Here is a 9,223-nt window from a genome sequence, read left to right as displayed (position 1 = left end):
TGACCTCCACCACAAGCCTTCAGTGGGTGTCTGAGCCATGCTGAGACTTCCTAGAGCCATTCCCAACATTTCTCTCCCTTCCTCTTGGGGACAGGGCCTTGGCCACCCATTGGCATCTATAAGACAATGGATCCTCCAGATGATTTCACTCAAAAGGTATGGATTATGCAGCATTTTGCCTTATTCCTCTCCACTGTTCCCACTAGTAGCCCAATTTGATTTACTTGTTCATCAAACTCATTGAACATTTACTATGTGTAAACCATTCTGCTTGGTGTTCTGGGAAATAAGCAATCTAAGCCTCATTAACATTTACCCTTAGGGAGCTCATGCTCTAGTAGGATTCCAGAAAATATTAAAAGATGACAAGTGTAGAGAGGACAGGAGCATGAGCACAGGGACAGGAGAGCTGAGTGGATACTCACGGAAGCTGTTTCACCCACCCATCGGTAATGCTGAACTAAAGGCTGGGGAAGGGAGCACCATTAATAACGTGACAAAAGTCCTTGTAGAGAGGAAATTCTCTCTAGATGGGAACATTGCAAGGATACCAACTTACCTTTCAGTCATGCTTGTCCATACGCTGAGGGAAAGTTTCAGAATTTCCAGGCTGGAGGGTCTTAGATGTAAATACTGATCTGGAGACTTGCTTGCAGCTGGCACGCACCGTTGGACTTTCTTAGACTATAATTTGTCGGGTCACTTGGTAGGAATGATGGAGATGTGAGGAGCAGGCTGAGGCCCCACCACAAGTCACCTCCAGAAAATATTTGGATGTGAAGAAACTTCCGGTGGGAAGAAAGCCTTCACATTGGTGTTTTTCTAACTTTTCGTGGGAAAAGAAACACTAAATCCAAATAATTCTAAGTCCAAATATTTCTCCAACTCTGAGTCGGCAGACAGAACTTAGGTTTGGTAAAATGTGAGGCTTTAATTGGAATTCAAATGGCACTAAAGCTGATCTCTAAAGACCCAAGTGACCATTGCAGGAGAAAAGTATGTGATCTTAAAACAAATACAAAATTTTTAGTACATATACAAAAGAAAGTTAAGTGAAAAACAACAAAACAAAAGGCAAAACAAAATATACTTACCACCTAGAGTCTTGGGAAAAAGCATGACCTGAGATGGATCAGGAGTCATATAATTAGCTGGCACTTTAAGTTTATGGATTTTTTTTCCACCTGTAAAGCAGATAATACATAATATGGAACTTATAAGACTCATGAGCCAAACCCTTCCCCCAATCTAGAGATTCCAACTTAAAGGAAAGAAGCTGTCTAAGAGAAGGAATGCCACTAGAAACTTGGTCAAAATGATTACACCAGTTTTAAAACTGAAAGGACATTCGGTTAAGTTTTTCCTCACTAACTAATGAATAAGAGGCATGGGAGAAAGAGGAGTTCACTTAGAGTCAAATAAAGAAATTAAATCTCTGCACATCTCCGTTATATTGTGAGTTGGCCATCTGTAACCTTTTAAATCTTAAGGATGAAAAATATAGCTAAAATCCTGTCATGTATTTCTGCCCTAACTCCAGAAGCCATACATTTTTCTGTTCAGGCTGCTGCCTGTGTCCATTCATGGCTACAGTGAATACAGCCACACCCCCTCCGCCAGTCCTCCAACCTTGCTGGTTGTTATGGTAACTGTGACCCCCTGGCTTCTGGTGGTAAATTGCTTGCTATGAGTCTCTCTTGCTTCTGGGCCCCCTGGCCCTCATTGCTACTATTGAGCCCAAATCCGTGACCACCTCTTCTAGCACCAGCCCCAGCCTGCAGAGGAGAGCAGCTAATGGAGTTGGTGCCCTCTCACCAGCACATTCCCTGATGGCCTTGGCGAATGGATAGTTAGATTCTTCTCCTTGGGAGTTAGGGTTTTTTCATAGCAAATAGTATCTACTATTATGCTTGTTTGTTTCTATATCTTTCTGCCCAGTAAGAGTATGAGAGTTCATCATTGTCTGGGGCTATAACCTGAACCAAAACTTGTTGGCGAAACTCAGAAGGTATCATTTAAGAATTTCTTTGCCCTCAGAAAAATTATATGAACCTGATTTAAGCTTCCCAATTGCACCATCTTGGATGAGTCTCGTGTCTTCCCCATGAGAGCTGAGACATCCAACCCTATTTCCCTGAGACAGCTTTGTCTCTGCTGCTGCCTCTGTATAGACAGTTCCTCCCCTAGGCCTACCTAAAAGCAAAATCTACCCTTCATTGGTAACTACCTTTTCCCCAAGGAGAAACCCAGTCACACAGAGCATATCATGATTATGGTTGTTGGGTTGAAAATAAGCGGGACCTTGGGGGTGGGGGCACTTGTCACAGTACAACACAGAGCCCAGCCCCACCTCCTCTCTTTCTCACAGAGCCAGCCCATACCCATGCCCTGGTCTCTAGAAGCCCCAGCTCCAGCCGTCATCCTGTGCCCTGCACACTGAACCTGTAGGAAGTCCAGTCCAGCCCTATCCTCCTCTGCCTGCTTCTCTCCTGCTTCTCTCCCGGCCCCATCATTCCCAGTTCTTCCCAGAATTCCGATGAATAAAATGTCTCCATGTAAATAAATAATTGAAGAAGCGTTTGGCCCAAAGCTGGCACTTAACAAATATTGGTGGAATATATAAGGGAGTGAATGAATAAATAAGTGAATGGAACCTAGTCATGGGTATCACTAAATCGAGCTGAATTTAAGGTTGAGGTGGTATCAAACCTTCTTACAGAATACATAAAAATGGACAAGTCAGCACAAGGCATCTGGCTCCCATAAAGCTTCCTAATCAGAAGAAATAAAAGCCTATATGGCACAGAGGTTACCTGTAGGCTGAAATGGTTTCTAAACAAAAGAATATGGATACCATGCCTTAGAAGGAAAAGCAAAGCTAGAGCCCGGAGCCATGGAAGGTTTCTTGGTAAACAAGACCAGAGCACTGTGCCTGCGGCCAGAACAGAGACAGCAAAAAGACAGGATTCCTGTCATCAGAGCAGGCAGGCTCCTCTCCACTTCACTAGGTCTCCATGGCCAGCCTTGGAGCAAGGCACAGAAATGTGGCTTTAGTTGCGAATTTTCATGGTCAGGAAACATATGTCCCCAACTCTAAAAGGTTGTTGTCACTAAATAGAAAGTTCCTTCTTTCTTGGGGCCTTGGGCTAGATAGGAACGAGTCATCCTTACAACTCCATTTGCAGCCTCAGTAATGTCATCTCCAACTCTTGCTCCAGAGAGAAATGCCAGAAACCTCCACATCATACTGCAAAAGACAGGTTTGCCAGAAAGAATAGAGTTTTATCTACCCTTCTTTACGTGTGCTTTCAAATGTCATTCTTTCTCCCTCTGCTGGGTATGAATGAATCACATCCTCACAAAATGCAACCAGTTGAGTAAGTCAACACTCTGGAACGTCTTAAAAATGAAGCTAGTTTGATTGACTCACTGGATTGATGCAGCTTTTACCAAATACTTCAAGTTTTGAAACAAGCATGCTCGTTACTGATTCAAAATGGGTTACTTTGGTGCCTAGCGTTTGTCCAGGCAAAATGCAGGCCAGCTTAATTTAAAGCCCTTACTCAGTGGGGTTACTAATTTATCAGAATACATGAAGAAAACCAAAGCAGTCTGGGAACCCATCTTTAAGAATTGCATGGCTAATGTTACCTTTATGCTACTTTTCTTTTAAAAGGACTATATTAGGTAGTTGCCAAACAGAGGATGTGTGTCTTTAGAGCAATTTTTACCAATGTACCAGAAAAATTAAAGCAATTTAGAACTCTGAGTCCAAAGATAACTCTAAAAGAAAGAACAATATCATCCTTTTATACTCACACAATTTGCCCCTGTGTTCCAGCCTTGATGGAATTATTGGGCATTCCTGGCAGAGGTGAACCAAGCTGGCGACAGTTCAGGAAATTGGGCGAGGCTCATCTGTGCTATGCAAATAAATAATACTTGTAGATGCAGGAGAGATTTTCATTTGTTTTTCAAAATTGGAATGAACTCTAGACCTAAAAATTGATGGGCAGTGATGTGTAGTCACAGTGTGATCTGAGGCAGATGACTTAAACCTAGTTACCTCCCTGTCTTTTGTTTGTCACAGCCAAGAAAGAGCTGACTACAAAATCAGGTGAGGGGGTTTCAGAACACAGTTGAGAGCTCATTGGTGCCTCCTAGTGGAAGAAAGGCAATCACAGGTGTCAGTCCTCACTGGACACAGAAAACACACCAAGTTATAAAAGAAAGCTTCACTTCTTTCTCTAAGCTAAAACAATACATCCCTTCAGACCACAATCCCTCAAATTTCATCCTAATCCATATCCTTTCAGTGCGATTTAAGCTGTGGCTATGAATTCAAAATAAACTGTGCTGATTTTGAGAGCCACAAAGCTTTGCACAGAAATGAAAGCCAGTTGTTATTGTTAAGGAAAACACACATCTTTGACTCAAACAAGAGGAAAGGTGGGGTTAAAAGTCAAGTGGTTTAAAATGTGAAAACTTCCTCTTTCTAAGGGCGGCAAGTTTTTTTCAGTAAGTTAATGCCTGATAAGCCTGTGCAAAGTCCAAAGTAGATGGCTAACCAGGTTGTCAGCCTTGATTCTGTCATGGGGAAATCTGTGACCTGGGTAAATCCTGACCTTGAGACAACTATCAATATCCTCCTGTTTTCTGGACTTTCTGCATTTAAACCATTCACTCTAATGCTCCTTTATCTAACTGTTCTCTCTTCAGCGAGATGCTCTTTTACAGGGAAACCACCATACTATTTAGTCCCTTTGAGTGAGAGATAAAAATGGACTTCACAGCACAGCTGACAGATAACACCTCTGAGGGGCAGGACGCAGCCCTTGGAGAGCCACCCAGGGCTTCCCTTACCCTCAGAGAGGCATGGGTTGGCACAGATACACACATCATAGCCCTGTCCTCATTCTCTAACCAGCGGCTCATCATGGGGACTACCTGAAGCCATATCCCAGATCATGTGAAGTTTTGCCAGTTTCAAAGAGCCTCAGATGGCAATTTCCTAACCTCATCCTTGCTGGAACACTAATTAAAGGTGGCTAAGAAGAAAGTCTTCACCAGGGCTCTCCTTGCTCAGACATTGTTTTTTTATGTTATTTGTTTGATTTCAAATTATATCTGTTTATGGTAGAAAGTACATGAGCTTTTCTAATTTTTTTTTTAATCCCTGAATAGAAATTTTGAGCTTTTTTGCATAATGGATCACATTTATTTTCCTATACCATTAAAAACTAGAGTTATAAATGTGGACAAAAAAAAGGCGCTGCATATTGAAGCTGACAGGCTCAGGGGAGGCCCACATGGTGGGCCTTACAAATCCAGAGACCAAAGTAAGTGCCCAGGGTGGTCTGAACCTAAAAATTCCCAACTAAAAGCAGGTCATGGTGGGTAGTCACATCCTAAGCCTGTAGCTTTCTTGACCAATGCCAATCTTTAACCTTGAAATTGTCTATTGTCTTTGTGCATATAAGATAACATACCTTCGAAATGTTAGAATGATTTTCTTTTCCAGACCCCTCGAAGGCACAACCGCAGGCACCAGAGCACGAGGCCACGTTGCTATCTTGTTGCCCACATACTATCTCTATGTACTGTAAATGTTAACCATCCTGTGCCTACCAATGGAAAAGAAGCAAGTGTCTCTCCATTTTACTTTGTATCCAGTCTCAGAGATTTCCCCACTTTGTTTTCTCCCACCTCCCTAATCTACCAACAATGAATTTCATGTAACCCTCCTATGGCTCGCTCCTCCTTTGATTCTAATGTATAATAAAATAAGCTGCAAAACCACCATTCTCTGAAGCATTTTCTCAATCAATTGAGATTTTGCTTCTTGGCAATTGTCATTGGTTTGGCTCAAATAAGCGCTTATAAGACTTTTTCTTAGGTTCGACATTCTCTCATCGACATAAGTGACTTACCCACTACCATTACAACATTAGGGTGCAGTTGACCCTCAAACAACAAGGGCTAGAGGCATTGACCACCCCCACAGTCAAAAATTCATGTATAACTACAGTTGGCCCTCCACATACACAGATTCTTAACTGTGGAGTTGACCCTTGAACAACTTGGGTTTACTGCATGGATGACTACAGTCAATTGAAAAAAAATAAACATATAAGTAGATCCCCATGGTTCAAATCCATGTTGTTCAAGGGTCAACTGTATTCTGAACTGAACTACATATTTACTTTTGCACCTCAATTCTTTCTTTATTAAAGGCCTCTATGTGCCAAGTTGTGTTCTAAGTAATAATCTCACTTCTGAGCATGCCTTTTACCCCTGTATTCTCCAGTGATGAAACTAAAGGCAAGTCACACTTAACGTCATCATCATCATCATCGTCGTCATCATCATCACCATCATCATCATCGTTTCTTGCCTGCCTTCCTTCAGACAATATTGAACTATTAGTTTCCTAGAAATGTTCTAGGTGCTATAAATAAATAAACATTAGACAAAATCTTTGCTCTAGTGGGGGAAGCAAATACAATAAACAGTCATATAATACATGACTTTGTTTTCTCACCTTCACAGCCATATCTTCAATCTTCCCTTACCCAGGACTATTCCTCCTCTTAGATTTTACACAGGGTACCCCAATATCCTACTCTCTGACAAACTCCTAAATTTCAGCTGTCTCATGTCCTTATTCACATAGTGCCTTCCCTTCCACCACATAGGGATATCTAGGACTTTAACCCTCCGTTTATTTCCATTCATCTTTCCATCCTGGCTTCGCTTCCTTCCTTACTATTGTCCCAGGTTTCTAAGTGGTCTCCCTGCTTTCAGTATCTCCATCATTCAAATCATTCTCCACCCTGCCATCAGGGATCATGTTTCTAAAATTACCTCTGCTCTTGCCACTCCCCAAGTCTTAGCGAAGCATAACAATCTTGAACTGTTTCCCCCTCTATAAATTTGACATGATCTTAGGCCTTGGAAACTTTGGCTTGTTTGTGTTCTCCCGTCCAAGATGGCCCTTCCTCTCCTTGCCTTGGTCAGCTCCTGTGTAACCAGAAATTCCAGTCCATCATCACCTCCTCACCTCCAGTCTGTCATCACCTACTCACCTCCAATCTGTTATCACCTTCTCACTCTGAGGCTGAAGAAGAACTTAGAAGAAATGGAATATTTAGTAGAGATTTTGTTTCTGCAATAGGATGATCAGTGAAACCCTCTCTTACAGATCACTATGTTGTCTATTACTCTTTTTGTGGGTATAAACTTTCAGGAATAACCATGAAAGGTGTAGGGTTCTGCCTCTGGGCTGGCACAGGTTGACATGGCACATTCCCAGGGACAGAGTTCAAGGAAACTGTTGCCTCTGCTGCATTCCTACTCCTATTGCTCCATAAGCCTCCCATTACTTGCCATGTACTAGGGCAGCTCCACTCAACCTGAAAATGCTTCATGTATTGTATGATTATTTACTGTATGCTTTCCTCCACTAGAGCAGGGATTTTTCTCTAATACTTATTTATTTACAGCACCTAGAACATTTCCAGGAACCTAACAGTTCAATATATATTGTCCGAATGAAGGCAGGAAGAAAGCCTCCTAACTCTTCTTATAATCACTAATTCATGTGTGCCTCTCAGTAAGAGAGGCCAAGGAACTCTGGGTTACTTAGCAGAAGCTCAAATTTGTACATGTCATTTTGTCTCTCAGAAGTTTCGAATGCTTTCATGCTTCTAACTGGCTATGCTATAAATACTATAAAATTCAACTTGGTAGGAGGGACTGTCCTTGATCTGTCCCCTGTTTGCATGCTGATCATATCTTTCACCATTCCTGGTGTCATATTTTATCCTCCAGAATTACTTAGGATCTTGTTGCTGCTCCCACACGTCATGATGTCCCTTCCCCCATGCCTCTGTTCCCATTGTGTCCTCTGCACTCTTCCCCATTCTTCTCATCTCCCTCATTTCTACTTATCTTTTGAGGGTTTCCTCCGCTCTTATGTCTTCTACCAATTCTCTCTTCTCACCCTAACCTCTACCAGGTTTGGGAACATGCTCCAGGCCTTGGAACGAGGTCTGGGGAAACTTGAATAACTGGGCAGGTTGTAAGGGCAGGGTTTCAGGTTTGAAAAATAAGGTACCCTTAATCACTGAGGGGAAGTGGAATCCCAGGGCAAGGGGTCAAAGAGATCCCAGCAGCAGAGTTGGTTTTCATCTACATGGTTAACATTCATTAAGCACTTATATGACACACTCTTTGCAGAATGCTTTACATTATTTGATTTAAAATAATCTCCACAATGATGCTGTGAGGTGAGGACTATTATGTTCTTATTATAGATAACAAAGCTGAGCCACAGAGAAGTTTCAGGACCTAAGCTTAATAATCTCTCCTAGATCCCTCAACAAGTAAGTGATGAAACTGCTGTCTGGCTCCTAGGTCAAGCACTTGGCCAAGCCTGCATAGCTTCTCACAGTGTTTTAGTCATGAAGCTGGTCACTTTGAATATGGTAACACCTAGACTGGTCAGCTCAACCAAAAAATGAGCCTTTTCCTGAAGGTTGTCTCTATCCTAGAAGATCATGAAACTTTCTTTGCTCTGAGATACAAATTCATCGAGCAACCTTTTAATTAGTGCTGATACCAGAAGGCACAGGAGTGGGAAGAGGCCTGGATCACAGATTCAAGTATTCATGTAAAAAAATATATATACCCTATTGTAAATAGATAAAGTAGCTTTCTGGTTTACGAACAGTCTTCCTTGTACCTGATAAGGATAACTAAACTCAAGATCAAGTCTGAGTAGACTAACATTCACCAAGATAGACCACATTCTCAGCCATAAAAATTTAAAAGAATAGAAATCATGCAATGTCTGCTCTTAAACTACAATGAAATTAAATAAGATATCAATAACAGAAAAATAGCTGGAAGACCCCCAAATAGTTCAAGATTAAACAACACATTTTCAGATAACCCATAAGTCAAAGAATTCTCAAGATACAGTATTTTGAATTAAATGAAAGTAAAAAACAACTTATCAAAATGTGTGGGATGCAGTGAAAACAGTACTTAGAGGAAAATTTATAGCATTAAATGTATACCTTAGAAAAGAAGATACAAAATCAATCATCTAAGCTTCCACCTTAGGAAACTAGAAAAAGAAGAGCAAATTAAATTTAAAGTAAACAGAAGGAAATAAATAATAAAAATTATAGCAGAAATCAATCAAACTGAAAATATAAAG

At 41.3% G+C, this 9,223-nt stretch overlaps 1 long non-coding RNA gene across 1 annotated transcript; it reads right to left on the bottom strand.

The window, feature by feature from the left end:
* Positions 1-570: 570 nt before the first annotated feature.
* On the bottom strand, positions 571-4,136 carry LOC111742842. The gene is made up of 3 exons (XR_002781501.1): positions 3,820-4,136; positions 1,095-1,184; positions 571-702 (listed from the first exon to the last, which is right to left on the bottom strand). It is a non-coding gene; the product is annotated as an uncharacterized LOC111742842 (long non-coding RNA).
* Positions 4,137-9,223: the final 5,087 nt, after the last annotated feature.

The sequence above is a fragment of the Pteropus vampyrus genome, unplaced genomic scaffold (assembly GCF_000151845.1).
Source record: "Pteropus vampyrus isolate Shadow unplaced genomic scaffold, Pvam_2.0 Scaffold102, whole genome shotgun sequence".
Classification (NCBI taxonomy): Eukaryota; Metazoa; Chordata; class Mammalia; order Chiroptera; family Pteropodidae; genus Pteropus; species Pteropus vampyrus.
This window is presented reverse-complemented; position numbering and strand designations above follow the sequence as displayed.